General features: G+C 36.1%; 1 non-coding gene across 1 annotated transcript; it reads right to left on the reverse strand.

Moving 5' to 3' along the window:
- Window positions 1–4,176: 4,176 nt before the first annotated feature.
- LOC120272927 lies at window positions 4,177–4,283 on the reverse strand. Its single transcript, XR_005540459.1, has one exon. It is a non-coding gene; the product is annotated as a small nucleolar RNA R71 (small nucleolar RNA).
- Window positions 4,284–27,921: the final 23,638 nt, after the last annotated feature.

Consider the following 27,921-nt stretch of genomic DNA (forward strand, 5'->3'; position numbering starts at 1 on the left):
TGTGAGGCCAATTATTTGTGAAAGAAGCCATTATAGATCATTTTACGCATTATTTAGAGGAGATCTTAAGAAGACTCAAACGCGGAGACATGAGTTGGGTTTAGAATGCTAGAATGTGTGCCAACCTCCTTGTATTCGAGTTAAGGCAATGATTCGGAGGGGCACGAAGGCAGTCACATCCTAGTATTCCAGCTTGTGCATATTTAGCAAGATCTCCACCAACGTGACCGTTTATTGAAGAACCAAGATGATCTATGATGTGAACGTGTTCCCGTTTACGTTACCTCGATGAAAGCATGGATTTGGGAGTATTTTGGTTCGGTACTGTAGCAGGGTATTGTAGCAATCAATATAGTAGGTAATGTTCACAGCCGGCCTAAGAAGGAGCAAAACAGAGAAGCCACACGGGCGTGTGGAAATTCCACAAGCCCGTGCGTTAATTCCACAGTCCCGTGTGGAATATCCACAGGGGCGTGCGGAATCCCGATTCCAACCTTATTTAAGGCCTATTTTAGCCCCGATTTCAACATTCTTTTTCTCCATCTTTTCCCCAACTTGAGAGAGGGCTGCGGCTAGGGTTTGAGAGGTATTGTCTAGGGATTTGGAGAGGTTCTACGGCTCCGACATCGTCATCTCTTTGGAAGAAGGTTGGTAAGGGAGCCTCCGTCGGATTGATTCGGCGAGGCGTATCTTATACCGGACAAGGGGATCTTGCGACGAGTAGAGGACTCTCCACAAGATCATCACCATGACTATCGAGGGGTTTTCCTATGGATTGTTTTTTTTTACATTTGATTTCATTATCGTTTGTATTGTGCTCCATGGAGAGCTAAACCCCTAGTGGGTACTTAGGTATTTGTGAACCCTATGATGTATTAGTTTCATTGAATCTTTTTATTATGCTTTCAATTAATTAATGTTATTGTGAGTTCCAATCTTGAATGTTTGATTGTTTGAATACTCCCTTAGAGTGACACTAGGGTTGAGAGTTCATGTGGTAACCCTTGTGAGTGAGTGACACACCACGAGAGTTAGACAAAGCTTGATTGGAGAGGGTTGAGAGGGTGAGTCGAGAGGTATAGGAGCGTCCCCTTTCTCCTCAGGTGTGATAGATTCTACCTCCATTCCTTGAGCTCTTTGTGGCCATAATAGAGCGAATGAGCTAAGGGATGACCCTCCGCTGGGGCTTAGTTGCGAGTGCAACGGAGTGAAGCGTTGAGGTGATTTTAGCATCTAGGGCTTAATTGTGGTTAGGAACCTTTCTTCTGGACCAAGGTTTAGGTCTACAATTAGGAAGAGATTTATCACTTGGAATCCCCAGAGCTTAATGCAATCCTTCTTATGAGTGTGAGGTTGAGAGGTTGTTCAACCTCTCCTCCGGAACATGTAGAGGATTAGGCTTGGTTAACCCTAGATTCGGTGCCATGCATTAAAGGATGTTCCTAACTCACCATTGCATTAGTTAGGAAGCATGATAGAGAGTTCTTGCACTTGAAATGATTTTCCTAGGTGGATCAATACCCGGGTACCCCATCTTTATCGATTGCCTTACCTTCTCCTTTACTTTTGCTCTCTTTCAGGTTGTTTTATTTTTGAGAATTGAATCTTGTCATACATATCACTATTTATCCTTCATATAGTTAAGAAGAAAATTATGTATTTTTTATTCCGTTTTCCATGTGGATACGATACCCCACTCACCTGGGATTTATTACTTCTACAACTCCGTGCACTTGCGGGGAGCTCTGTCAAGTTTTTGGCGCCATTGCCGGGGAATAGGCGTTTAGAGATACTTTGCACTTTTGTTTCCTTAGCTATTCCTTTATCCATTTGATAAGTGCTTGAGTAGACATATTTTTATATATGTTTTACATGCATTGAGCATCATTTTTACTGTGGTTTATGTCTCATATTGTGTATTTGGTGTTCTTTTATGCATATAGGTTGTGAATGCCTTGAAGAGTAAAAAGGAAGCAAAGATAGGCTATAAAGACACAATGCTGGGAGTTCTTGTTCAATTCAAGGACCAAGACATGAGAGTAGTTCATAAACGTGGAGATGTGTGCCAACTTCCAAGAAGATTCAAGTCTATTCACTATTTGGAAGGGCACAAAGGCAGCCACATCTTCATATTCCTTCTCTTTGTGAAGATTGCAAGACCTCTCAAAGATACGTCGATGAAGAAAAGTTTTATAGCCTACCACATGGACGTGTGCCCGGACATGTGGCCTTAAGAGAAGAGTGTTCGGATCGCGTTTTGTGAAAAGTACTGTAGCAATTTCATTATAACAGTACTTTAGCCAAATTACTGTTCACGCGGCCGCGTGGAAATTCCGCGCGCCCGCGTGGAAATTCTTGCAGCCCACGCGGACGCATGAGGGCATGTGACAAATGCGATCTAAGGCCTATAAATATCCGTTTTGCCCTATCCTTTATCATCTTTTGTGCGGCTCTTGAGAGGTGAGACGGCTAGGGTTTGGAGAGGAGGTCTTTGCGGCTTTGGAGGCGCTTCGTCACCAACTTTGATCGATTCCTCCTCCCTCATAGCATCAAGGAATCCACCGGTGAACCTAGCTTCGGAGTGGGTCTTTCAAGACGTCGAAGCTCTCCATCAAGGCCATCAGTTCATATATAAGAGGGTTTATTTCTATGGTTTTAATGTACTTTCATTCATTGATGGTGTGTTTTGTATGTTGCTCCATGGAGAGCTAAAACTCTAGAGGGTATTTGGGCTTGTGAACCCTAGGATTCTCATCTTTTGTGGATTTGCTTAGTGTTTCTATTTAATCCGAGTTTGATTAAGTTTTAATCTTGTATTCTCATTGCTTGCTTGTTTAATTAATCCTTGTTGTTGATTGGATTTGCATGATTTGTTACTTTGATGTGAGAGAGGTCTCCATTAGAGTTAGAAGTTCAAGGTTAAAGAGGGTTGAGAGGGTGAGTCATGAGATAGTAGAGTGTCCCCTCTCCCTTCCGATTGAATGTATTCTATCTCCGTTCCTTAAGCTCTATGCAATCATATTTGGTGTGAGGTGTGAGATTGAGAGATTTCTCCGCCGGGACCTTGTAGGGGGTTAGGATCCTTCACCGGGAATTAGGGTTGGATCAATCTTTAGGAATCGGATACAACTCTTGGAATCCCTAGAGTGCTTTGCAGTCATATGTGGTGTGAGGTGTTGAGATTGAGCGATTTCTCCACTGGGACCTCGTAGGGGACTAGTATCGGTGATCGAGAGGCCGGATCTGATTATATTTGGATTTTCACGACTTAACTTACTCATCATAGAAACACTTTGCTTATTCGGTACCTAATACCTGAATCCTAGGGGGAGCATTGCCCGAATACCCCACTTTTACTGATTGAGATCTCCATCCATTTTACCCTTGCATATTTGTCTCCGGTATTCATTTCTTCGCACAATAGATCACCACACCTTTCCATTTATCATTAGGTTAGAAAGCAGAGAAGAAGTTAGTACTAGTAGCCCTATTCCCTGTGGATTCGACTACCCACTCACCGGGGTAATTATTACTTCGACACCCATGCACTTACGGTTTACACGCATATTTGGACGCGTGTCACCATTCTATTTCACATTTTCTTTTCTATCATCATTCTGATTTGTTTTCTTTCCTTTGTGCAGCTTCAGGTTGATAACCCGAGGGAACCCCTCAATATTGATTGAAGGAGATCTCGAGCTTGAAAGAACACTTAGAAGAAAAGGGAAAGGACCTGCGGAAGAACAATCTAATCTAGCTGATTTGGAAGTTGAACGGTCAGATAATATGGCAGAACAGAATGAGCAGCAGAGGACACTCTCTGATTATGCTAGACCCTCAGTTTTGGGCACACAATCAAGTATTATGCGGCCCCCAATTACAGCTCAGAATTTCGAGCTAAAGCCGGCATTCATCCACATGTTGCAGCAATCCACACAGTTCAATGGTTTGGCCGATGAGGATCCAAACAGTCATATAGAGAACTTTCTCGAGGTGTGTGATATGCTCAAGATAAACGGGGTGACGGATGATGCCATCAAGTTGAGAGCCTTCCCATTTTCCCTAAAAGGGAGAGCAATGTAGTGGCTACACTCATTATCTAGAACATCGATTACTACATGAAAGGAGATGGTAGAAGTTTTTCTATCCCGTTATTTCCCTCCTGGAAAATCTGCAAGGCTTAGGAATGAGATTTCATCCTTTATACAGTCAGAATTGGAGTCTCTATTCGAGACATGGGAAAGGTTCAAGGAGCTCTTGAGAAAGTACCCACAACACGGATTCCAGGAGTGGATGATTGTTCAGACTTTTTACAACGGGTTAAATCCGAGTACAAGACAACTATTAGATGTGGCAGCAGGAGATACCTTAGGTAGCAAGACCCCCGATGAGGCCCGTCAACTTATTGAAGAAATGTGTTTAAACAGCTACCAATGGAATGCCAGGGAGAAGAAAAAGGTGGCCGACCTTCATGAGATAGATGCAGTAACTTCATTGGCGGCGCAAGTGGAAAATTTGAGTAAGAAGTTAGATTTTCTAACTTCAAACAGAGTAGCGGCCATGAGTACTTGCACCGGGTGTGGTGGAGGACATGCTCCCTCCGATTGCCCTATCTCTAGTGGTGATGCATCTTCTGTTGAGAACGTCGATTTTGTAGGTAATGGCATGAGGACTCAAGGAAACCCATATAACAATACCTACAATCCAGGTTGGAAGAATCATCCAAATTTCTCGTGAAGCAACCAAGGTCCACAAAAGGCCATGGGGCCACCGGGTTTCCAACAACAAGCCGCGAACGTGGAAAACAGAGTTTCAGGTTTGGAAACCCAAATGAATGATTTGGAGAAGGCCTTGACTAGATTTGTGTAATCTTCAAATACAAGGTTTGAATCAGTTGAGGCTACACTTCGCAATCACACCGCCTCTTTACATAACCTTGAAAATCAGGTGGGACAGATTGCGAAGTCTCTCTCGGAAAGGCCACATGGAAGCTGGCCTGGCAATACCGAGACCAACCCTAGAGAGCATGTGAAGACGATCACTTTGAGAAGTGGTTGTGAGGTTGAAGGTAGGCTTCCGGGTGAGAAGCTAAAAGAACACGCACCTGAGATTATAGAGGTTGAAGAGGGAACAAGTAAATAGAAGGAGGTGGCAACCCCATCTTTCAAGCCGAGAATCCCTTATCCCTCTAGATTGAAGAATGACCAAGGGGATGAACAGTACTAGAAGTTCCTGAGTTTGTTCAAGCAACTCCACATCAATATTCCTTTTTGTTGAGGCATTAGCTCAAATGCCTAAGTATGCGAAATTTTTGAAAGACTTGTTGAATAACAAGAGGAAGTTGGAGGAGAGTGCTTCAGTGATTTTAGATGCATCTTGCTCGGCGGTGTTGCAAAAGAACATGCTGAACAAGAAGAAAGACCCGGGAAGCTTCATCATTCCATGTAATATTGGCAAACTAAGTGAAGAAATGGCATTGGCGAACTCAGGGGCTAGCATCAACGTCATGCCATACACTTTCTTTAAAAAGCTAGGCTTGGGCGAGCCTAGGCCCACTCGGATGATTTTGCAATTAGCGGACCGAATGTTGCGACATACGAGGGGCTGACAAGGTCCCCTTGCGTATATCCCTCAAGTGCACGGGTTTGTCAAAGTAATAATCCCGGGTGAGCGGGTATCGAATCCACAGGGATTAGGGAATAAAAATACTTAATTCGATTCTTAGCTATATGAAAGATCAATGATAAGGAGTGTGATAATGATTCAATTCTCAACAATAAAAGCAACAAGAAAGAGAGCAAAAGTAAAGAAGAGGGTAAGGCAATTGATAGAGATGGGGTACCCGGATAATGTTCCGCCAAGAATAATTGTTTCAACTGCAAGAACCCTCTATTATGCCTCCTAATCAATGCAATGGTGAGTCGTGGAAATCCTTAATTACATAGTCCCAAAGCTAAGGTCAACTATGCCTAACTCTATACATGTCCCGGAGGAGAAATCGAACAATCTCAACACCTCGCACTCGCATAGAGTTGCAATGAGCTCTAGGGATTCCAGGTGATAAATCTCTTCCTAATTATAGACCTAACCCTTTGGTCCAGGTGAAAAGTCCCTAACCACAATTGAGCCCTAGATACTAAGATCACCTTAACGCTTCAATCCGTTGCACGCACAACTAAGTCCCAGTGGAAGTTCATCCCTTAGATCATTCACTCTATTATGGCCGCAAAGAACTCAAGGAACAGAGGTAGAATCTATCACACCAGAGGGAAAAAGAGACGTTCCTGTACCTCTCGACTCACCCTCTCAACCCTCTCCAACCTAGCTTTGTCTAACGCTTGTGGTGTGTCACTCACTCACAAGGTTACCAACAAGAACTCTCAACCCTAGTGTCACTTTAGGGGAAATGTTCACACAATGAAGCATTCAAGGTTGGAACTCACAATAAACATCAATTTATTGAAAGCATAATAAAGAGGTTCAAAGAAACAAATACATCCTAGGGTTCACAATAGCCGAGTACCCACTAGGGGTTTAGCTCTCCATGGAGCTAATTACAATCAAAGAAATAGAATGTAAAAGTAATGAATCCATAAATAAACCCCCTCGATGGTCATGTCAATGGTCTTGTGGAGAGTCCTCTACTCGTCGCAAGGGATCCTTTGTCTGGCCTAGGATACACCTCGCCAGATCGGTGCCGACGAAAGCTCTCCCAATAACCTTCTTCCAAACAACGCGCGATGTCGGAGCTGTAGAACCTCTCCAAAAATTTAGCCAATATCCCTCGAAACCCTAGGCGAAGCCCTCTCGCAAGTTGGGGAAAAGATAGAGAAAAGAATACCAAAATCGGGGCTGAATCAGCTTTAAATAGGGCTGGAATTTGGCGACTACACGGGCGTGCATGCTCCACGCGCCCGTGCGGAATTTCCACACGGGCGTGGATAATTTCCACACGCCCGTGTGGATTCTCTGTTTCTCTGGTTTCTCGGCCGGCTGTGAACAGTGCTGCTACAGTACATACTACAATGTTGCTTCAGTGCTCTGCTAGAGTATTCGGCCTGAATAGCTTCCCAATTCCATACTTTCATCGGGGTAACGCAAACGGGCACACGTTCACATCGTGGATCACTTGCTTCTTCAATGGTGTACACGTTGGTGAAACTCTTGTTCTATGTGCATAAGTCAGAATGCTCGAGTGTGACTGCCTTTGTGCCCCTCCAAATGGATGTGCCAACTCAAATACGAGTAGGATGGCACACACTCTAGCATCTCACATCGACCTATGTCTTCGCGTTTGAACCTTAGCAAGATTTCCTCTAAAATCGGTGCATTATGATCCACATTGGCCTATTTCCTTCATACTCGGCCTCACAACCCTACCTGCATAAAAGTAACATAAAAACACACATATTAGTGTAAAAACCCGAGAAAAGTAATGCTCAACATAAGGAAAGAATGCTTCGCATTCATATCACACAAGCACTTATCAGGGGCATTATTGAAGACATGCTTGTCAAGGTAGACAAGTACATTTTGCCGGTTGACTTTGTAGTGCTAGACGTCGATGAGGATTCTGATGTACCCTTGATACCTGGGAGACCGTTCTTGCGGACTTCCAAAGCATTGACTGACATGGACGGCGGGGAGCTAACTTTGAGAATCGGAGATGACAAGCTCACATACCGCCTTGCTGAAGGCATGCGGCATTCTCTTGATTTTGATGATACTTTGTATTTTCTAGACACTACTAATGAGATTGTTGATGAATACATGTAGGAAATGTTCAATCCGAACCCGTATGAGGGTTTGTTCGACCAAGAGGAGGAAATTGAAAAAGTAATAATGCTTGGTTCGATAGAAGAAGTACCGTCAACCCCGGGGATCTTGAAGAAGGTACTCCGAAAGATGAAGAGGGCAAGGAGACGCCACCGGAAACACTCCAAGACTGTTGGAGGTGTGCGCGAACCGAATGATGAACCCTTTCTAGGGTAAGAGGGCTCATCATGCTTTCAAGCCATGGGTAAGAGGGCAACTTTCATCTATGAACCCTCATGAGGTAAGACGAGGTGCGTCAAGCTAAGTGACGTTAAACAAGCGCTTCTTGTGAGGCAACCGAAGTGTTTACTGTTTTTCCTAGTCATAGTTTAGTTTTGCATGAATAACTTGTTCAGTGTTGGTGTCTCATGTTTAGATGCTTGTGTTGTTTTCATTTTGGTGGATTTCTGTGTCATCGTGTGTTTTCATGTGGATTTGGTGAAGATTTATTTGTTTGAGCTTGTTTCTATTATTTTTCACTGGTAATTGTTGCATAAAAGAGCAGGCTCTTAATGTGTAAACATGTTCAGAAAATTTCTGCAGAGCCTGCAGAGTTTTTCAAGTCATCCAGAGAAAACACACGAGCGTGTGGAATTTCCACACGCCCGTGGGGTTGTATTGCGAGCTCATCCAGAGAAGGCACAGGGACGTGGACTTGCCGCTATGAGCGACCTTGCGATTATCGCACGGTCGTACAGAATTACCGTATGGGCATGCGTTGTTCTGCAGAAACCTGGGAATTTTTTTCCTGAGAGCATACAGGGGCGTGGACCCGCCCCTGTGGGCAACCTTGTGACCAACGCACGGGCGTGGGTATTTTCCGCACGCCCGTGTGGATTTCTGCAGACGATCCCTTCTCCATCCCAAGAGAGCACAAGGGCGTACGAATGCCCCTGTGAGTTGGGCCTGTGATTGTCCATGGCCGTGCGGAATTTCCGCATGGGCGTGCAAAACACTTATTGATTTTCTCTCAGTTGGACAGAGAGCGCACAGGGGCTTGCGGCTTCCCCTGTGGGTCGGGCGCATGGGTGTGGGTAATTTCTACATGCCCGTGCGAGTGTTTTTAGAGACAGCAAGAGCTATCCCGAGAGTACACAGCGGCGTGCGTCTGCCCCTGTAGCTTTCCACTGTGGAGACACACGGCCATGTGGAATTTCCGCAAGCCCGTGTGGATATACAGAACTCTAAGGGGCGTGAGTTCTTTTTAAAGAAGACTTATTTCTCTTCATCTACATCCTCTCCACTCTCTTCAGAATACTCTAGCATTGGTTTCCGACCTCGTACTGGCGATTTTGGAGGATTTATACTTTGTTTTCCGGCCTATTCCTATTCTCCTCATCTCAACTCGTCGGTAAGCCCCTATCTTTGATTTTCTTTGCCAAATCTTGATTCTTATCGATGAACTTGCTAAGAATGCTTCGTTTTTGCAATTAGAGTGTATGAGCATGCTTAGAATGAAGTTAGAAGAGTTATACAAGTGTTTTGTTGGATTTTTGAGGTGCGGCCGTGCGGTTCTTCACGCCCTGTGGATCTACACGGGCGTGCGGAAATTCCCCACGATCGTGTGAATTTCTGCAGCATCATTTATCCAGCTTGTTTGATTGATTTCCTTTGAAAATTTGCAGGATATGGCACCTAGGTCAAAGAAGCAAGCAGAGAAACGACCGCGGGAGTCATCCTCCGAGTCCGAGGGCATGAGTTTCGCTATTCCCGAGCATCAGGCTCGTTTTGTGCGTCTGTCGAGACTTTAGTTCGGACAGACTCGGTATCTTGATAGTAGCATACTCCGAGAATTACAGGAGGGGGATGAATTTGCTGAGGAGGTCGAGGACCTTGTTTCAGTAGGGGGTGGAGTCAGTTATTGACGATTAGACAGCTAACCATCCGTGAGCTCATACTGGAGGTTTTGTCATCATTTGAGTTTGATAGATCGTATGAGAGATTTGACAGCTTGGATGCCATCCAGTTCAGAGCATTTAGACATCACCAATGCATGAGCATCACGCAATTCTCAGTCTTGCTTGGGCTATACGAGAGGCATTCACGAACACTGAGGAGTATTCTCAGCTACCGATTGATTATCCTAGAGCTTTGACCCCTTAGAGAGCCTACCGAGTGCTGTATGGTCAGGATCAGTACGAGCTGGTAGTGTCCAAGGCCATGTGCCTTTCCCGACCTGCCTACCGATATTTACACGCCATTATGAGTAGGTCGGTGAATGGCCGTGGTGACAGCACAGGTGTTCTGAGCTGGCAGGAGCTTTTATATCTGTATTCGATGGTGTAGCTCATATCAATTCATCTGGGGCACATCCTTGCAGAGTACATTCATCATCAGGGGTATTATGCTAGATTGGGAGCGATCTTCTCGAGCTCCTACATTACGAGACTAGTCATGGGTATGGGCCTCTTGGACGTGATTCGTGGGGCTGAGAGGATGAGTACTCCTGCTCCTCTGAGTCTGGAGACAATGAGATTGATGGGTATGATCCGTCGAGTACGGACGGGGATATATGCCTTGGTTCTGCCCACTCCAAAGATAGCTGAGGATAAGGGTGATGATGCAGAGGCTTCTCAGCCTACCCCCGAGCCTCAGCAGATGCCGATAGAGAGTGACGCACCTACGGCGACAGAGGACCCACCCCCGATACATATGTTCTCACCATCTCGAGCCCATGGTCATTTTGAGAGGCTCGAGAGTGTCGTGGGGGTAGTATCGGCAGAGATCGCTGAGGCACGAGCTGAGATAGCAGAGGTGCCTGTGATGCAGGCCACACAGTTCATAGAGTTCATGGCGTGTTTCGACGTTTTATAGCAGATCCATCAGAGAGATGCTGCTGCACCTTTTGTACTGCGACCGCGCATCTCCCAGACGCCCCCTGCATCACCATCATTGGACCGACCAGCACCTTCTGATCCAGCACCAGCAGCAGAGGAGCCAGAGCGTGGCGCTGACACTTGATTTGCTTTTATTTTTACTTGCATTTTATTTTGGACATGTTATCCTCAGAAAGGACTTTCCTTATGAGCTTATTTTCATTTTGTTGTATCGAGTTGTATTTCTTGCTCTATCTTATATATACTCGAGTTTTGTTTTTCTTTTATTGAGCTTTACTGAACCCTCTCTTGTATGCGTGCAGATGGTCTTGTCATCATGGGAATTGAGAACTTGTCATAGACACGGCCAAGGTGCTTCGGCACTTGGCTGTGTGTGCCTCACAACATGTTGGAACATCACCCCCAAGGTTTTAGCTCCATCAAATGCAACACTAGGAGTCAGGGGAGTATTGTTTCGATTGCTTCTCCCACATTTATTCTTGATTGATATACATTATAAGTGAGCTAGCATATGTACATTGAGGTCAATGTACAACTTAAGTATGGGGGAGGGAGTTTCATAGTGCACATATCTTTTACACTATTTTGATTGATATATATGCTCACATAGCCAATGGTGGTTCGCCTTAGTTGTAATGATGGTATTCTTGAGTTTAGGAGAATTTTTAACATTGAATGTTCTCATGCTCTAGTTCTTGCTTGAATTTTTAGGAATTTTTGCCCGAATAACATTTTGTCCACTTCTCACTCTTTAAACTCTTTTGGAAACTCAAGTCTAAGGTTAAAGGGACCAGTTTTAGTTTTGTTTCTTCTGTTTCTTTACTAAAAAAAATGGAAAACGGAAAAGAAAGAAAGAACAAAGTGTTTTTATCATTTAATTGTGCTTGTTGGGTAGAAAGAGCTACCACCCATGATGTATGAAGCTACTCTCATAAGTCGGATACTAGCTATGCCCTATTGAGAGAAAAAGCTATCTCATGGGATGTGTGAAAGCTACCACCCCGGTAGAAAGAGCTACCACCTCGAAAGTGTGAAAGCCACCTTAGCGGCCGCTTTGGAAAGGGCTACCTTAGAGGATGTGTGAAGCTACTACCCTTTTTGAAATGTTTGGTACTCGTTGTAGATAAATAAGTCCCTTATACCTAGAAATTTGAGGAGTATACTTTGGGTTGACTTGAGTGAGTTCACACACTTACACGATTTCGGGTTTGTTATCCTTTTTAATTCAAGTTTTTAGCTAGAGCATTGATTCTTTCGTATTTGTGTTGAAATTTCCTTTACTATTAGAATGCTTTCTTTGCATGCTTTGGTGAACCTAAGGCCAAGCACTTCCAATAGTCCCTTCATCTATGCATACAATGTTTAAACTTTTGCTTGAGGACAAGCAAAAGCTTAAGTGTGGGGGAGTTTGATAAATGCTTGTGCGATAAGAATGCGAAGCGTTCTTTCCTTATGATGAGCATTACGTTTGTCAGGTTTTAGCGCTAATACGTGTGTATTTATGTACATTTATGCATGTTGGGTTGTGAGGCCGATTATTTGTGAAAGAAGCCATTATAGATCGTTTTACACATTATTTGGAGTAGATCTTGAGAAGGCTCAAATGCGAAGACATGAGTCAGGTTTAGAATGCTAGAATGTGTGCCAACCTCCTTGTATTCGATCTAAGGCAATGATTCGGAGGGGCACGAAGGCAGTCACATCCTAGTATTCCAGCTTGTGTATATTTAGCAAGATCTCCACCAACGTGACCGTTTATTAAAGAACCAAGACGATCTATGACGTGAACGTGTGACCGTCTACGTTACCTCGATGAAAGCATGGATTCGGGAGTATTTTGGAAGAAGGTTGGTAAGGGAGCCTCCGTCGGATTGATTCGGCGAGGCGTATCTTATACCGGACAAGGCGATCTTGCGACGAGTAGAGGACTCTCCACAAGACCATCGCCACGACTATCGAGAGGGTTTTCCTATGGATTATTTTCTTTTAAATTTGATTTCATTATCATTTGTATTGTGCTCAATGGAGAGCTAAACCGCTAGTGGTGACTTGGGTATTTGTGAACCCTATGATGTATTAGTTTTATTGAATCTTTTTATTATGCTTTCAATTAATTGATGTTATTGTGAGTTCCAATCTTGAATGTTTGATTGTTTGAATACTCCCTTAGAGTGACCTAGGGTTGAGAGTTCATGTGGTAATCCTTGTGAGTGAGTGACACACCACAAGAGTTAGACAAAGCTTGATTGGAGAGGGTTGAGAGGGTGAGTCAAGCGGTACAGGAGCGTCCCCTTTCCCCTCCGGTGTCATAGATTCTACCTCTGTTCCTCGAGCTCTTTGTGGCCATAATAGAGTGAATTAGCTAAGGGATGACCCTCCGCTGGGGCTTAGTTGCGAGTGCAACGAAGTGAAGCGTTGAGGTGATTTTAGCATCTAGGGTTTAATTGTGGTTAGGGACCTTTCTTCTGGACCAAGGGTTAGGTCTACAATTAGGAAGAGATTTATCACTTGGAATTTCCAGAGCTTAATTCAATCCTTCTTACGAGTGCGAGGTTGAGAGGTTGTTCAACCTCTCCTCCAGGACATGTAGAGGATTAGGCTTGGTTAACCCTAGATTTGAGGCCATGCATTAAAGGATGTCCCTGACTCACCATTGCATTAGTTAGGAAGCATAATAGAGAGTTCTTGCACTTGAAACGATTTTCCTAGAAGGATCAATACCCGGGTACCCCATCTTGATCGATTGCCTTACCTTCTCCTTTTTATTTTGCTCTCTTTCGGATTGTTTTACTTTTGAGAATTGAATCTTGTCACACATATCACTATTTATCTTTCATATAGTTAAGAAGCAAATTAAGTATTTTTTATTCCCTTTTCCCTGTTGATACGATACCCTACTCACCTGGGATTTATTAGTTCGACAACTCCGTGCACTTACGGGGAGCCCTGTCAATACTCCCCTAGAGTGACACTAGGGTTGAGAGTTCTTGTTGGTAACTCTTGTGAGTGAGTGAGTGACACACCACGAGAGTTAGACAAAGCTAGATTAGAGAGGGTTGAGAGGGTGAGTCGAGAGGTAGCAGAGTGTCCCCTTTCCCCTCTGGTGTAATCTATCCTACCTCCACGTTCCAAGAGTTCTTTGCGGCCATAGTAGAGTGAATGGGCTAAGGAATGACCTTCCGCTGGGGCTTTGTTGCCAGTGCAACGGAGTGAAGTGTTGAAGTGCTTTTAGCACCTAGGGCTTAATTGTGGTTAGGGACTTTCCACCTCAACCAAAGGGTTAGGTCTATACATAGGAATAGGGTTTATCACTTGGAATCCCTAGAACTCATTGCAATTATATACGAGTGCAAGGTTGAGAGGTTATTCAATTTCTCCTCCGGGACTTGTATATAGTTAGGCATGGTTGACCTTAGATTTGGGACCATGTATTAAAGGATCTCCACGACTCATTAATGCATTAGTTAGAAAGCATAATAGGGGGTTTTGCACTTGAAACGATTGTCCTAGGCAGAACAATATCCGGGTACCCCATTTATCGTCGATTGTCTCCCCTATCTTTTACTTGCGCCTCCTTTATCTTTTCTTATTTTTGTTTGCATTGAGTTTGTTTTCACATCACTTTCAACATATTTTCATTCTAGTTAAATAGCAATCTTGGTGGTTATAAGCACTATTCCCTGTGGATTCGACTACCCTCTCACCGGGGTATTATTATTTCGACACCCGTGCACTTGCGGTTTACACGCATATTCGGTCGTGTCACAAAGCTAATATTTGAGACTTTTTCAATAGGCTTAGGTCCATATCCAAGTCTTTTAATAAATCCTGAGGTAGTACTAAGTACTTCATCAACTATTGCATCAATGTTTTCTGGTTGTGATCCTTCTTGGCCAAGTAATGCTAATTTATCCTTCATCATTTCCTAAAAATTAAAAATAAATATTAACTAACAAGCAATCTTATTAATAAATAAATAAATTCTTCTTGTGAAAGATCTTACATAAGCTATTTGAGCCTCAGATGTTGACCATCCTTTACCCTCTGAATAGTGAGCCGACTTGAAAAAATCCATTCTATTTGGTTCTTGATCATCCTTACGCCATATAGTTCCAAAATTAATAAAATTACATAGAATTAATCATTCAAACAAAAATTGACAGTTAAATAATGTACGAAAACAATAATAATTTACCAAAGCAAAGCGACTTGCAACAATTGCCCTCGATTCTTGATTATGAGTAAACTTTACTGCTTGTCTAGTCCTTTGGTTGATTTCACACCTCCTCTTTATTTTTTAATGAATGAAAAAACAAATATAGTCATGATATACATAATTATAAAAAAAAAAATTCAAACCCACTATTATTTAATTCATCATAATTTTATATTAAATAAAACCTTTTTAGTAAAAAAATAAAAAATCATATGGTGTAAATTAATTAGTAAATGGATAAGAAATTATAATACTTTGTAATTGGGATCACTAAATAAATTACAGAGATCTTCCCAGTTTTCTTGCGTCAAATGGAACCTTGGAGGATTACTTTGGCGTGCCGTTTCATCATTCGGAAAACTTTTATAATGATAATGCAATCTAAAACGTTGGTTTCTAGACAACTTTGATATGATGGACATTACTGATTTCTTGACGTAGTCATCATCCAATTCCATTTCAAACTCTGTCTAAGAAATGAAAAAAAAAAATTAGATTTGATTGTAAGATTTTATTATTAAAAAAATAATAAATAACAATCACTCACATTAAGCCTTTACAAGGCATGAAATTTATCTTCATTCTTCAAACCTTTCCATTTTGTTGGCACGGGGATGAATTGTCCAGAAATCACTTCAAGCCTTTCACTTAGTAGGTCTCCCCTTACCTATTGCTATGTCTATTGCCAGTTTAATTTTTCCTTTTATGAGTTTTTCAAATCCCAAACCCCTAGTTCTCCCTCGTACCTTTTTAGGGGGGCCAGAAGCTACATCAATAAAAAAATATAAATATTTTTACTTGAATATTAAAAGTCTAAAATAAACTAGTTAACTAAGTTTATAAAAACATACTAGAATTTTTACCAAGTGAATCTTCAAAATCTTCTTGTGATGATTCTATTTGACGGTTTTGATGTGATTCAATTAAGAGTTGCACCACTTGATAATTAGTTATCTGAACTTGATGGTTATCAGTGCTACTTGATTGAACTTGCTCTATAGTTGTCCTTTTCTTACCTTGTTTTCCTGGTGCCATCTTTAAAAATAGAGAAAATAGTAAATATATACGTTTATAACTATTCTATCTAATTAAAAATAATAATCAATTGAAATCAATAATAACCTAAATACAGTACAAATCAACAAACTTACATGAGTATTAGAATCGAGATTATTTGTTTTCATTATAATGGTCAACAAATGGTGCGCATAACAAGGGTGTACAATATGTTTTGCTTTGTCAAAACATGTTAGGTGCCCAATAAAGTTAAAATGAAGATGTTGTTATTATAAAATTCCTTAAAAATAATCAAGTGGTTTTTGCTTTGTGTAAAGGTATATAACCATATTAAAGAGCAAGGGAAGAAAACAAAGTTTAAAGATGTGGGATTGGCCATTCAAGACACAAAAAAAAAAAGCTTAATATATGGTACATAATGCAAAAATTTTGAGATCATCAATAAGGCTATAGAACAAGGGCAAGCTAGAATTTTTTTTAAGAGAAAAATAAAAACTAAAGAAAAACTTTACAAATATCTGCCTAAAAAAACCAAACTAAAATTTTAATGCAAAAATCAAAGAAAATAGCAAATATTTCTATAATAATTAACCTGCCGGCACCCTTTTCCCCAACCGGAACCCTAACCCCCGCTGGAAGCCCATCCTACTTCCTCCCGAAAGCCCTCATCGTCCTCTAACCAGGAACCTAAGAAGCAGCGAGAGGTGGCGACCAGGTGCTTAGCCGGCGTCCAGGCGGCGAGCAAAGATCTCCAACAACTCCTCTTTGTGGATTAACATCAAAAACGTTTTTTTCCTAGGGACCTAATCTGATATTAACTAATTATTAAAAAAGTTAATATTGGTTTTTATTTATTTGTTTTATTAATATAGTTAATGAAAGTATAGGAACTAAAAGAGAAGAGTGGAAAATAAGGGAACTATTTTAGTGATTAAACAATTAAAAAATATATCAATTTGTGCCTATGTCAATAAATATCAAGGAATATAAATTGTTTATGTTAATTTTATATTTACCAAAATTGTTTATGTACGTGTTAAGTATTTGAAGTTCAAACTTCTTTCATTAACTTTGCCTGATCATCCAATACTCATAAATTCATGATTAAATTAAAAAAATATTAAAGAAGAAGAATCAAAATGGAGCACTAATTGATTATTAAAGCTCTCATGTCTGCCATGCAATTCCATGCACACTAATCAATGTTCACACTTGCTAATGCTGCCATCTTTTTACTACTGCTAATCTCAATTCTAATTAGGCTTACAACCTCTTAATTATGTTTAATTTATAACCAACCATGTTCTCTAATACTTAACAAATCCATCACAATCCTTTTTTATAAGTAACTCTGTATAGATTAATATCCTAAATCATATTAAATGGTTAATTTTTGAATTAATGGCAATAACTTATAAAATTATAAAATTAAAGAACCATATTTTGATAGATTTATGACGTTCTTATGTTACATTATTGAAAGGTGGCAGTGGTCAGCATTGGAAACAAAATGATCATGAATATAAGTAAATATAATAAGAACCTAAGAGAGTAATAATAAATCATCATTTGTATATAAACCCTTTTTTTTTTCTTTTCATAATTAAAGTGCGGTAGTAATAAAATATCTATTCTTAAAAATATATCTGTATAAATATAATGTTTAAGTGATAAATACTACACAAGATGCACATGCGTGTTATTAATAAAGCTCTTTCACAATCTTCTTATTTAAAAAATAAATTACCCATGCATTTGCATGATTCAACCAAACTTTGATTCCTCCGTTGATAATTAACATATATAATACTAAACAATTCCTAAATAAAATATATAATACTAAACAATAACATATGTCGAAAACAATTTTGGTAAATATCAAATTAACATAAACAATTTTTATTACTTGATATTTAATCAACTATTAAATAAATATCAAAGATGAATTACATGGATATAAAAAATTATATGCAATAAATTAAAATTACCTTAGAAATTCAACAAGTGCGAAATCCTCCGATGTGGATACACCCAATACTCTTAAATAACTAGTATGAATAATAGAGTTTTTCTTCTAGATTTGTTTTTATAGAAATATTTGAGTTATATGATAGGCATAAAGCAATTAGATAAATTAAAATTTAAAAATATATAATAATCTCTAAATCATTAGTAAGTTTGACCATATTATTAATAATTACCATAAATTAGGGTTAAATAAGAGGATAGAATCGATTTTTTTACTTATATAACATAATATAATATATTTAAATAAATATAACTATCTATGGTAATTATCTATAATTCAATTTTAAAAATTAAAGTAAATGATTATGCACAAATTATATTAATTATTTATTAAATTACCTAAAGTAAATGATTATCCCAATTTTGAAGCCGTTTATATTTGGGTATGGCCCTAAGTAAACTAAAATTTATTTTAATTATTTATCAAAATATTGTAATAAATTTAACAATTTTTTAAAATAAAAAATATATGGTGACTTAATTATGTTTTTAATAACAAAAAATATTGGTTTTGGACTGTTATATATTTATATTCATATTTTTTTAATTAATTAATTAAGCTTAATATTTTTGTTTATTTGAAATTATGAGATGATGTGTGAATATGGAATCAATAATAGGAAAAAATAAGGAGAAAGCATAAAAGAGAATTTAACTAAAATAAGATGTTAAAAGATATAGAAAGGAAAACTAAATAAAAGATCATCTCTAAAAATCAAATGGGTCAATCATTACATAGTTCACGACTAAAATATTATGATAATTACCAAAGACCCAACATACAAAACATTCAATAGAAGTTATCGAGATAAATCTTTAATATACTCATTATCATTTTTTTTTCTCCTTTTCTTCTACATTGTCATCTTCATAGTCATCCTCAGTGAACTCATTCAAATCAATGATTGAAATTAATTTTTTTTTCTTCTTTTTGTTCGAACTGAACTTCCTTTTCATCAACACCATTGCTTAAATCTAATTGATGCATTATGGTAGCACTTTCAATGGAGTCATATGCTAGCTCATCTACAACACTTTCTAGTGGGTGCAAGACAACCTCCATTGAAACATCTTCAAAAAATCTTCAGCTTCTTTCATTACAATATATGGATCCCTTACAAATACAAAATAAATAAATAAAATAAAATTTTTATGCTCATATAATTTGAATGCATACACTATTGCAATATCAAAAAAATTTATGAACGAATAATAGTCAAGAGAGACAAGCCTGACAAGATTCTTCATTAATATTTGTAAGGCTTCAATCTTAATATAGGTGAAAGTTAACTATATAAAAATATAAATTAGGGTTTAATAAAAAGATATAAATAAATTAGGGTTTCAATCTAAAAAATACATCATCAATATAGATATATATAAATTAATTTCAAATTTTAGTTTCATATTTAATTTTAAAAAAGTTATTCGAATATAACTATATTAAAATAATTTCAATTTATATTTTCATATTTAATTTTAAAAAAATTATTCGATTTGGATATATCTATATTAAACAAGTTCATATATTACCAATTTACCACTCGTACATAAATCTCTCTATATTGTATTAATAGATTCTATTGAAAATCTTGATCATTGTAGAACTTACCATCAGTACTTGATTCAATTGTTTTTAATATATAATATATATCAAATCACAAATCTTTTTTTTAAATATTGTAATTAACAACCCACGTTTACTAAGCCACTTTCAATTGCCACACATTCCTATATTATCCAAAACAATAAAATAAATAACTAAAATAGATGATAAGCACGTTGCAATGGTAAGATCACTTTACTCTTTTTATCCAAATAGGAATAGAAGTATTGTTTATTTATTATTTTATCTCAAAATATATAATAAGATTAATTTTTTTTAAAATAATATTTTTAAAGTTGATAAATAGCTTATTTTATCTAATCTTAATTTTATCTTAATTTTTAGAAAACATAAAAAAATTTCATTAAAAGTTTTTTTAAAAAATTCATATAATTATATTTGTACATCACATGGAGTTACGTGAATAAACCATATGTTAAAAAATGTGGATTAGTTATTTTAACAAAAAGAGAGGATCCTTCTAACAACATTTATATGAAATGTATTATCAAAATCTACTAAAAATCTTACAAATTAAAATCTTATGAATAGTTTAAAAATGTTAAAGATAGTTTAAAAATATTTAATTTAAAATTTACAAAATATTATGAGCAGTTTAAAAATCTTTAATTTAAAATTTAAATTTTTTGGATAGTTTAAAAATGTTAATAGATATTTTAAAATCTTTAATTTAAAATTTAAAAATCTTACAAGCAATTTAAAAATTTTTAATTTAAAATTTAAAAAAACTTTTGGTTGAAAAAAATGAAATAATTGATGGTTTGAAGAACTAAAGAAGGAGAATAATCACATAATGGATAGTATGAAGAATTGTAGAAGGAGACGTAATGGATAGTATGAAGAATTGAAGAAGGGGACTAGTGGGAGGGGTTCATAACCCCAGCATCGGGGTTAGTAAACCTGATGTAGGGTTACTATCTCCCATTAAAAAACATATTATTTAATTATTAATTAATTTTAATATAACAATTTAAATAATAAATAATAAAAAATATATAGTGGGAGGGGTTAGTAACCCCGGCATCGGGGTTAGTAATCCGATGCCGAGGTTACTATCTCCCATTTAAAAACATATTATTTAATTATTTTATTAATTTTAATATAATTATTTTATTAATTTTAATATAATAATTTAAGTAATAAGAAATAAAAAATATATAGTGGGAGGGGTTGATAACCCCGACATCAGGGTTAGTAACCCCAAGGCAGGGGTTACTAACCCCATGCCGGGGTTACTATCTCCCATTAAAAAAACCAATTATTTAATTATTTTATTAATTTTAATATAATAATTTATTATTATTCATATATTATATTATTTTTTAAAAATATTTATTTTGAAATATAATTTTGAAAATATATTATTTATTTATTTTTAATAATTATATTTAACAATTTATTAAATATAAATATTAATTTTTTTGAAAAAAGTAATTTTTTGAAAAAAAAGTAATTTTTTGAAAAAAAAGTAATTTTTTTTATGCTATATAAATAGATTAGAAAAATATCAAAATAATAAATTTTTGCTTTGAATCCAAATTAAAACTATAGGTATTAATTCATAAAAAATTATTATTTTTGGAATATATATATATATATATATATATATTATAGAGAGAAGTAAAGAGAGAGGGGTCCTTCTAGCAACATTTATTATTATTTTATATACATAAATAAATATGAAATGTACTAACAAAGTCTACTAAAAATCTTATCCATAAAAATCTTATGAATAGTTTAAAAATGTTATAGATAATTTAAAAAGTTTTAATCAAAAATTTACAAATTTTATGAGCAGTTTAAAATTCTTTAATTTAAAATTTAAAAATCTTATGGATAATTTAAAAATGTTATAGATATTTTAAAAATCTTTAATTTAAAATTTAAAAATCTTATGATCAGTTTAAAAAATTTTATTTTAGAATTGAAAAAACTTTTGGATGAAAAAAATGAAATATATTAATAAGTAATCGATGGTATGAAGAATAATGAAGTAATGGAATTATTATTTATTTACTCTATTTATCAAAATAGAAATATAATTATTATTTATTTGAAAAAAATTGCCTATATATATGACATGGTTGATAATTGGATCCGTTACTTTTTTATTTCAAAAATTATATTTTTATAATTAAATTGAACCAACTTAAACTCAAATTTTTATTAATAAATAAATAAATATATGTATTTAATTATTGGTCAATTTATTTTATTTTCAAAAAATAAAAGTATGGAGGGTGATTTATATTTTATAAATAATAAAATAAATAAATACCACCTTTATTTGTAAAACTAAAACTAATTAAAGATTAAAATATTATTAAATAGTTTCGATATTATTTCAAAGTCTTAATTTTTCTGAAAAAACGCTATACTATATTACATATTATATAATTTTTATTGAAAAAATAAAAATGGAACCAAAATTAACTGTTCCCGTTTACTATTAAGTTCAAGTTTGGTTTCTATCTCCTGCAAACTTTAACCACAACTTTAAATTTTCATTTCAAAGTTTTAATTTGGAGCCAAATTTTAAAAAGAGTTTGAGTTTATTTAACTAATAATAATTCGGGTTAGATGGTTCAAATGAACCAAGGTTAAGTCTAGTTACCACTCTCGTAAAGCCATTACCGTCCAATCCAATTACTAAATAATGATCATTGCTTTAGGGATTCATGAATAAATCACCCCATGCTTCCGTTCCTAGACACACTACTCCCACTCTTAACAACCAAGATAAAATAAATGAATATATTAATCAATTAACTACATTAAAATTAATTTTATAAATAAATAAGCCACATCTCCATCAGGTGAGCGGTCCCCACCATTAACTCAACATGGTCTATCTTACACCTTTTCCTTCTATCCTAATCTTAGGGTGTGTTTGGTTTGATGTAGTTGAAAATGCAGTGGATTTTCAATTACAGTGTATTTGTAAATCCATGGATTTGAACATGCAGGAGAATGAAATCTGTTGTTTGGTTAACTGTATTTGAAAATACTGAATTTCAGAATTTTGTGTTTGTTTGGAAGGATTTTTAAATCCGGATTTGATAAACATGTGTTTGTTTTGATGGATTTAGAAGATATAAAAACCATGGTGAGGTTACCCCCATAAGGATAAATATGTTGATTAGATTAGATTTTATTCATCACAAAAACAAAATCTATTAGATTTTAATGATAAAAAAATTCATTAAATTGTATTGTTATAATATTGGATAGAAAAAAAAAATCATATTTATATTTTTAATTTTTCGTAATGTTTGTATTTATTTATTTTATAAAATAACCCTTATTTTAAAAATAATGATAATAAATTCGATAACACAACCTAGAAATGTGAAAATCAAAAATTAAAATAAAACTATATAAAATTATAAATTTCAAAACTTCAAACTTCTACATATATAACTTCAAAATTCTATAACCTGACAAGATATATATCATGAGATAGAAAAAAATAAATTAATACACTAAAGATAATGAACATTCAAACACCACATAACTTATAAAGCACAACAAATTCTCTATATTATTGCAATAAGCATCATTATAGAACACTAACAAATATTATAAAAATCATTATTTATAAACATCAAAACTTATAGGTACTTACAAAACAACAAACAAACAACCAACAACTCCATATAGGTATTTATCTCCATATTACAACATATGAAATTTCACAACATACAACACATCAAACTTAACTATAAATACATATTAACCTAGTTATGAACCTCCTCACATAAGTACTCCATATAAAACCCATAATATTCCACATTTCACCATATATTACACACACAAAATAACACATGAGAACTCCCATCACAAATAAGTTTCCACTATATATAGAGAGTAGAATTATCCTTCATCGGCGAAATAAAGTCATTCCTCCTGAAATTAATATAAGAAAACAAGAACATTAATACAAAAGGAAAGATATAAAATGTAAAGAATGAACAACTACGAACAATGAAGATAAAAAATTTCTTACCATCACATCAAAGGTCCTGGTTGACACCATCAAAGAATTTTCTTACCCAAACCTTGCGAAATTCCTCACGCATTCCAAAGAAGGTTCTAGCACGTGTGTCATCAGCCATCAAGTGTTCATACACCATAAGAGCTTGTTCTATGGAATATCCATAATGTGTCAATTTCATGCACTCATCTTGAATTTCTACTGCAAAGCTCACTCGATTGATCTGGATCCGATCGAAAGCAAATGCGTCTTTGATGGTGGTTGACAATTCACGGATTGCATCATCGGGATCATTTTGCTTTTGCGCTTGCCTTTCCCTTTCTTTTTCCTCAACGGACTTGTTGTTGACACCGGCTCGAAATATTGCCTTGACTATGTGGAGGCATCACCATAACCATATGCCTCCTCGAAAGACATATTATCAAAATGCTTTGGGCTTGAGGGAACGCTACGGTTCGATGTTGTAATCCATTTGTGCTCCAATACGACTTCCAGATGGGATGGCACGATGACCGGTAGCTTGATCATTACCACAAATAGCCTCAAGAAGATCATAATCCTCAATGGGCTTATTCAAATAAGGCTCATCTTGTGTGTGGACCTGCATTTTAGCATCAATTAAATTATTTCAAATGATCAATTGAAAACACAAAATAAATTTCTGTTCAAAATTTATTACCTTAATATACTCTATGTACTCAGCCTCTCCCATGACAATCATTTTGAGATTATCATCCCATCCCATACCACTCATCTCTTTTAATTTTTTTATTCTCACCCATCTTCTCCTTATTGTTCGAGATGGTTACTTTACATTAGCTTTCCGTAATCGCATCACCCCAGATGTATCATTCATGGCTCGAACTGCGGCATATATTACTTGTGGTTTGAATCCTTTATCTACTAGCCTTGCTCAACTTGGCTAGCCATAAACCTTATGAAGTTCCGACTTTCAGTTAGTGTCCATCTCTTATTTCCTAATGTCCTTAATGTGCTCTTGGTAATTGATGTTGTCTGGCTATCTTCAAATGCACTATCTCCTTCCATTTTGCATCATTGAAAGATATGCAAAAAATCGCAATACTTATAAAGCATGAATAATATTAGAAGCATTAAAATTAAAAATGGCATGAATGTATTCGAAGATTAATAAACATCAAACAAAAAAAAATATTTGTTATAGTTATACATTGTCATAGAATACTGTTTAATGCAAAACAGAAATAAGTATTATTGGAAACAACAACACGATAACTAGCCAACATGTAACATAAGAACATTTAATGCTATGGTTTGTCAACATTGCAGGAAATATAACTACTTGTTTGCCCACATCTTGGCAGCAATTTGATCACAATGGGTAGCCCACTCCTGTGCTTCTTCTCTTTGTTCCCTAAAGGTGGTCTATGACGACCTATGTGGTATCCAATCTTCCTCAGACGGAATAAAGTCATCCTCACCGCCATTGAGGATGTAATTATGTAAGGTACAACATGCCAAAACAAGTTCTGTCTGTGTCTTAAATGGAAAAAAAAAAGTCTGGATGCGAGGACTTTAAAGCCGCTCTTCAAAGAACCAAATGCACATTCAATGGATGTGCGTGCAGATGAATGTTGTAGATTAAAAATCTCCTTAGGATTCGCAGGTGTTCGAGAGCCGAACTCTTTCAAGTGATATCTAACACCCTGTGAAGGGGTATAAACCTGAGTCTTGTGGCATAGCCGGCATCAACCAAATAATACTTTCCTAATAATAACATATAGAAATATGTTAACGAATTCGATTATTATAACTAATTTCATTTCAACTTTTTTATGATAGAAAAAAATTTAGATACCTTCGGGACTTTTTAACCCATTTGGTCTTTTCGAGTGCATCACGAAGAACTAAGGAATCATGCACCGATCCTTCCCAACCGACTAATACAAAAAGTGAAACGGAGGTCAAAAATCTACAGAGCAAGGACATTTTTGTGTTGGGTATGGTTTTCTTCCTCGAAATGCTGGTACTTCAGATACTGGGACAGAAGCATGAATATGTGTCCCATCTAAGGCCCCAATGCAATCCTATAGTTAAGTATTATTTGTTAGAATTCATTTCACCCAAAATGTAGTTATTTTAATTCAACATAACAATACCTTGAAGTAAGGGTATAATGTGTTCCTTGTTGCTATATATGGTGGTGTTCGCGTACTTGGTGGTCTCACGAATTCATGTTGTAATTCACCAATTGCGAATAAGACATGATTGAAATACCTACTAACGGTTTCCCCAGACCGTAGAAAATTATGTGCAATGACACGGTTGCGTTGGTTGTGACCTATGGTGTGCAAGAACATTAACAATTGCTCCTCCACACTCATGTATAATGTATCTCGTAGAAGCCCTTTTCCACGTAATATTGAGCATAAGTTGAAGAAAGTAGATTTGTTCATACGAACCATATTAATACTAGTGGCATCATTCCCATCTATTAACCTAGATAAATAATTTTCCCTTATTTCTAATTTTTCACGGGATGGTTCCCTACAAATTCTATGTCTTTTGTTCTGTACGAATAATAGAACAGCATAGGCCACCGCTAACACTGTTATTTGCATAAGGTATAGGTCATCGTCTCCTTCAAAATGATCCATCTATTGCAATATTTGAAATAAAATAAGTAAACTTCATATTATAATCCATCTATTGCAATATTTCAAAATGATCCATCTATTGCAATACATGATAATCTTTGCAATGGAAAAAAAATTGAAAATAGCATACAAAAGTAAAGACAGTATGATCATAGAAATTTCATTAATAACTCTATTTTGTGTTAGAAAGTTTAACTTGTCATATCATGCTCTACTTATATCTACTAATGTAAACATGAAAATAGGGAACATTATATGCATGCAAACATGAATTTGTAGTAATAGTGATGTTAAAATAATATTAAGAAGTACATATTTGCAAACATGATATGCATGCAAACATGAACATGCCATAGTAAAAAAGTGCAAAGATCATCTGAAAGTTATTGCCATGAAGTGGAGAAGCAATGAATATGTGAAGTTGATGTGAACTGGGCTGTTAATAATGAATGATGTTGGTATGAAAAAAATTTAATATGCCATAAAAAATTTATCTAAATTATAAATATACATGATTTGAAAGTAATGTTATATACAACTTGTTCACCTATATTTATTATTATATTTTTATGGTGTACAATTTTTATTATTTTTATTATTTTTTTTATGCACCCATTCTGTCAGGGTAATTGAAGCAAAAGGGTTTGGAACAGAAAGAGAGAGATAGATTGAACAAAGAGAGTGGGTGGGCGAGAAAACCTTAAACAAATTGAGTTTCACAAGTTCTTGAGTATGTGTGCTAAGTGGCGCACAATATCAACTTCATGTGTTACTGGTGTTGTAATAATGTTTTTGTTTCAATAACCTGAGAGCATACAGGTCCTCAAAAAAGATAAAACCAACAATTTTTTTTTTCTTAAAAGATTTCCTTTAATACGTATATTTTTTTTCTTAAAACATCCATTTCAATTACCACATGGAGATAAAGAACAAAGAAGCATATGAGCATGACCTAAGACAGATTACAACTTCTGCTCCCCAAATTAAGAAATACATTCTTCCAAGGCCAAAACATTAAATAATTCAAAAAAAAAGAAAAAAGAAAATTAAGCAACCAAATAATTTCCATTGTCCATATTCTCCGCACAACACAATGGACATATGAATTAAGTATTCCCCCCAATGTTTTTAAATCCAAAAACTAAGTCTCCACAATATATCTATATATATATATAATAATAAAAAGATATCAATCTCAAATCCTAACAAACACAAATCACTCTCTCTCTCTCTCCAAATCTCTTCCCAAAACCATGAAACATTAAGAGTTAATATAAGACACATATCCCATTAATTATGAAAGCTTTAAAAGGAAAATAATTACTAAATTTAAGGAGATTATTATTAATGAAAGAAAAAAACCTAACAAAAAAAATTACCAAAATTGACAGTAAAATGGGGGAAAAATAAAAACAAGAGATAGATGGGAGAAGAGGAAATACCTTGAAGTGATCACCGTGAAACAAGTCCCTCTCGGTTGGAAGCAAACCACAAGATTTCTGAAAAATTTGTTGGATTGAAGAAAAAAGATAAGATTTCAAAAAAACAAGATCTGCAATCCAACCTCTCTTGGTTGATCTGTTACTCCTAAGAAGAACATCGAAATTGGGAGGTCGGATTTGGGAAAGAAAAAAATACAAACCTTGAATCCTCGCAAAAGATCACCTTTCGATGCTACTCCTAAGAAGAAGAACAGTAGGACCCCGAGATATGGAAAAAGAGAAAACACGAGAATATGGAATCCTCTCACC

The sequence above is a fragment of the Dioscorea cayenensis genome, chromosome 11 (assembly GCF_009730915.1).
Source record: "Dioscorea cayenensis subsp. rotundata cultivar TDr96_F1 chromosome 11, TDr96_F1_v2_PseudoChromosome.rev07_lg8_w22 25.fasta, whole genome shotgun sequence".
Taxonomy (NCBI): Eukaryota; Viridiplantae; Streptophyta; class Magnoliopsida; order Dioscoreales; family Dioscoreaceae; genus Dioscorea; species Dioscorea cayenensis.